Raw genomic sequence first — 5,251 nt, 5'->3', positions numbered from 1 at the left:
TCTGCAGACTCATTGCAATAAAAGTCCAACAGAATTTTTCACAAATCTTGAAAGAACAATTTACAGCTTAAGATGGAAACACACACACACACGCACAAAAAAAAAAAAAAAAAAAAAAAAAAACAACAATAACAGGATAGCTAAAATTTACCATGAATAATAAAAGAACTGCTAGAGGTATCACCATTGAAGAACTCAAAGTATACTACAGAGGTACCATTAAAAAATAAAAGTATCAGAATAAAACAGACACATTGATCAATGAAATCAAATTGAAAATCCAGGAAAAAATCCACATATCTATTGATATCTGGTTTTGATTAAGAAAGAGAAATAGACTGTGGAAAAATCACAGCATCTTTGAATAATGGTGCTAATCCTATAGCTTGATGATCAAAATAGATCCTTATCTCCCTGAACAAAAATCAACTACAAATTGATCAAAGACATCTACATAAAATTGTATTAACTGATCCTGATAGAAAAGAAAGTGTATAATCTTGAACTCATTGATAAGAGAAAAGCCTTTCATTACAGAACACAATTATCACAGGATCTAAGATCAACAATTAACAATTGGGACCTCATGAAACTGAGAAGCTTCTGCATTTTTGAGGTCTTATTTGCATTCTACAGAATGGAAAAAGATTTTTAACAACTCCACATACAATAGAAGTCTAATATTCAAAATACATAAAGAACTAAATGATCAATAAACAAATAACCCAGGTAAAAAGTGAGGTATATTTCCAAACAGAGAACTCTCAAAAGAGGAAACTTAAATAGCTGAGAAACATTTTGAGACATGTCCAACATACTTAGTCATCAAGGAAACACAAACCAAATCTATTGCTGTTGTGAATGAAGGTATATAGCCATTCTGAAAATCAGTATGGCAGTTCTCAAGAAGATGGGGACAAATCCACCCCAAGGTCCACCTATACCATTCTCGGACATACACTGAAATGTTGCTCTATCCGACCATAGAGACACTTGGTCAACCATACTCATTGCTGCTTTATTCATAATAGTCAGACATTTGAAACAACTTAGATGTCCCTTAGTTCAAGAATGGGTAAAGAAAATGTGGTACATTTACACAATGGGATATTAGTCAGTCATTAAAAATGACTCCAAACAATGGTAGTAGGCAAGTTTCTAACTCCTTTGCCAGCTCATGGGATATTTTTCTCCCTACTGGGTTAACTCATCCAGTCATGATATGACGGTATATGCCTAGCCTTCTTGCATCTTGTTATGCCTACTCTGGTTGATATCACTGCTAGACCTGCTATTTTCTAAATGGAATTGGAGGAATAGTTGATCTCGGGGAGAAAAGAAGTGGAGGAAGAAGGGAGAAGAGGCTATGGTTGAGATGTATTGTATGAAAAAAATAATAAGTAAATAAGATAAAGTGAAATATGAAACATCATAGGTAACTAAATGCGACTAAAAAAAGTATCCTGAGTGAGGTAACTATGACCCAGAAATACTAATAGGGTATGTATTCACTTATATGTGAATATTAGCCTTTATGTCAATGACAACCAAGCTACAAATCAAAGTACCACAAAAGTTAGGTATAGAGTAAGGGAGTAGGCTGGGAGAGATCTCATTTGAATAGTGAAATACAATAGTTATGGAAGAAAGGGTCAATGGAATAAGGAAATTAAAAGTGGTGGGGGAGAGAAAAGGGGAAAGATGGAGAATTATTGGGAAACACAACTAAAAATAACAGTCTTTGGAACAATATTACAGAAATTTTTTACGGTAGAAGAGTCTCAAAATAAATACACACATGAAGGTAATCTAAAGGAAGTCACCAAATAATGAAGAGACAGAGTCTGAATTGGCCATATATTTTCATTAAATGAAGCTCCCAGTGTCTGTATCAGGTTATGTGACACTGAATTGTTCCGCACAGGGGTCCCATTGGAATCTCCAACACAACCCAGGCCATAACCAAGTCTATGGATTGCTCTGCAAAACCTTACAGGAGACATCATTGCTTAAGACAAACCTGCACATTTTCACTGAACATGAAGAATTGAATCAGATTCCCTCAGAGTGTCTTAACTCTTATATTCTAGTTTATTTGTTACAAGGAGGTACTTTCCATGCTACCAAAGTAAAAATGTAAACAGCAATCCCCCCATGAAGATTATGATCTACAATGGTATCCTCCCTGCATACTGGTGCAGTGGTTACACATAGTTTATAGGAGTAAACAAAAAATGTCTGATATGTTTTAATGTCCATGCTGCAAGTTGGAATTCATACCCACCACTGACTGGATGACCAAGGACCTGAGACTAGATATCCCCAAGATCTAGGATAAAATAAAATACTACTGTTCTAAAAACATAAATTAAATTAAAAAACCTTAGCCAAAAAACAATGCCTAATGAAAATGCCCTATACTCATAGATCCTTTCCTTGCTCAGCCATCATTAGAGAAGCTTCCTCCTGCAGCAGATGGGGACAAATACAGCCAAAAATTATGCAGAGTGAGATAACTTGGATCAGTCAGCCTTAATAAGATGTCTCCATCAAATGCTTCCCCTCTAGGCTCAGGGAGCCCTGTGCTAGAGAAATCAGAAACAGTATAAGAGCCAGAGTTGATGGAAGTCACAAAGTAAACAAGATCCTCCAATTCAACATGATTTATGCAGTGTGATTTCATAGAAACTGAGGAAGTATTCATGGGGCCTACATGGGTCTCACCAGATGGGGTCCTAGAGCTGAAATGAGAATTAAGACCTGTCCTGACACCTATCCCAGGAAAAGTCTCTAATTGATAACTGCTTTCAAGGAAAATTTTGGTTTCCTCCAAGAGAGTTTCACTGGATATTCAAACTACTCTTAAGTGTAGGCTACACACCAAGCATTAGATGGCTAACAGAAAATAAACTCAAGGGCATCATTTGAGGTTCCTTGACTCATAATTTCTTTTCATGGTATTTTGTTTGTTTGTTTACTTTTTTTACAATCTTAGTGATTTTAATTTTCATTATATATATATATATATATATATATATATATATATATATATATATATATAATGTGTGTGTGTGTATGTGTGTGTGTGTTTTGACCTACAAATCTTTTGCATATATAAAACTGCTAACAACTTGCTGTTTTAATGGGCTTCTTCAGTATTTGAATGAGTGGGACTCTCCATCTACATGTTTTATCTGCCTTTACCTGTGCTTCTTTCCCATCTGTTTATTTTGTGTTATTCTAATGCACTAGTTCTTGTCTTATCTTGTTATACTTTATTTTGTTATTAACCCTCTGAAGGCTGTTTGCTTTCTAATGAGAGATAGAAAGGTGTTGGATCCAGATGGGAGGACAGATGAAGAGGAACAAGGAAAAGCAGAAGGAGGGGTAACTATAATCAGTTTGAATTATGTAAAAAAAACTATAATAAAATGCCAAAAAAACCTCTTTGAGGAGTGTGTGTGCTTGTGTGTTTTCCTCTACAAAACCCTGACCAATACGATTTCTTTTTATATTCAACTCTGGAAAAAAAATCTTAATGTTACTTTCCTCACTGCCTCCTTTATCTGTTTGTTTCTAAGACTATAGATGATAGGATTCAAGAATGGTGGGAAAACAGTATAAAATACAGAAAGAGTAATCTGCTGCACTAACTCTGAAGTTACTGGAATTCTTAGATACACATAGGCACCTGAAGTAAAAAACACAGACACTACAATAATGTGAGGGACACAGGTGGAAAATGCCTTCCCTCGCTCCCCTTTGACAGGAACCCTCAACACAGTGGATAATATGTGAACATATGATATGGAGATGAAGGTCAAGCAGCTACCAGTAACCACAATGAGTGTCAGGAGAATTAAGAGTTTGTTGTTGAAGGTATCTGAGCAAGAAAGCCTCAGCAAAGGGGGATATCACAGAAGATTTGGGGGACCATGTTGGAGTGACAAAAAGATAGCTGGAAGGTTTTGATAGTGTGCACAACTGCAATGATAAGAGAGGTAAGTAGGGAAGCCAATGTCATCTGAACACAGAATTGGTGGTTCATGATCACAGGATAAAGGAGAGGTTTACAGATGGCCACATAGCGGTCCTGAGCCATGACAGTAAGAAACAGAACCTCTACGCATGCACAGAAGAAGACCAAAAAGACCTGTGCTGCACACCCAGCCACAGAAATACTCCTGTGGTCAGTGAGGGAGTTGACACAGGCATTGGGGACCGTGACAGAAACATAGCACATGTCTAAGATGGACAAATTCCTGAGGAAGAAGTACATGGGAGTGTTCAGGGTCTGGTCAACTGTGGTAGCAATGACAATGGTCAGGTTTCCTAATAGGCTGCCCAGGTACAACAGCAGGAACAGCACACTGAGTAGGAGCCTGAGCTCCCAACTCTCCGCAAAGATCTCTAGGAGGAATTCAGTTACCAGGGTAGAATTGGCCATTCTCTCAAAGTACAAGTTGGTCTGAAAAAGAAAAGCAGTGACAGAGAATAACCTAAAATAATTATTAGTATTTTTCTTAAGGCTCTTTATTTCAGTTTTCTAAAACTGGCCGTTATGTGTGAAAAGTCAAATATATGTTTCTTTGGTTTATGTACATATTTTTTCTCATCATGCTTAGTTGTTAATACACAGATATGTGTCAGTCTTTCTGATTGTATGATATGATGATAAATGCTTAGTGTTAATTTTCAAAACAATAACTGTTGCATTAACAGTTTTTAACTGTTTCAACAAATATTGTTATTTTTTTTAACAAATATTAAGTTGATTAATATATGGCAAGTTCCTCTTCCAGATAAACTACCTGAAACAAATAGAAATGCCTAGAGAAATTTAACATGTGAGATATCTATTTAAAACCATGTTTGTATATTTATTATGATATATGTATTTACATTTGGAATGCCTCTGTGCTCTATGATTATTTTCATAAATAAACACAAATGTGTATGTATATGAGGAGGGATGGGGAAAATGAGAGTGAATTTCAGAGACATGAACATAACAGGACATGTTGAGAAAGATGAAGCAAAATGAGCATTGAAAAAGTGGGAGTTTAAGCAACTGTCTCAGATTTTGGAACATCTTGGACCTACAGAATAAGCCATTTACCTGAAAACCCAAATAGTTAAACTTGTCTGCTTTTGGCAGAAATTTCTCTTCTTGGAGAAACCTCAGGTTTTCTTGAAAATCAATCATATTATATAGATGATAATTTCAATTTTTTAAAATCAATTGTTTTTA

General features: G+C 35.7%; 1 pseudogene; it reads right to left on the bottom strand.

Annotated features, from left to right (window-relative positions):
• Nucleotides 1-3,421: 3,421 nt before the first annotated feature.
• LOC102912129 (olfactory receptor 14C36-like) lies at nt 3,422-4,447 on the bottom strand (annotated as a pseudogene).
• Nucleotides 4,448-5,251: the final 804 nt, after the last annotated feature.

This window comes from Peromyscus maniculatus, chromosome 1 (genome assembly GCF_049852395.1).
Source record: "Peromyscus maniculatus bairdii isolate BWxNUB_F1_BW_parent chromosome 1, HU_Pman_BW_mat_3.1, whole genome shotgun sequence".
Taxonomy (NCBI): Eukaryota; Metazoa; Chordata; class Mammalia; order Rodentia; family Cricetidae; genus Peromyscus; species Peromyscus maniculatus.
This window is presented reverse-complemented; position numbering and strand designations above follow the sequence as displayed.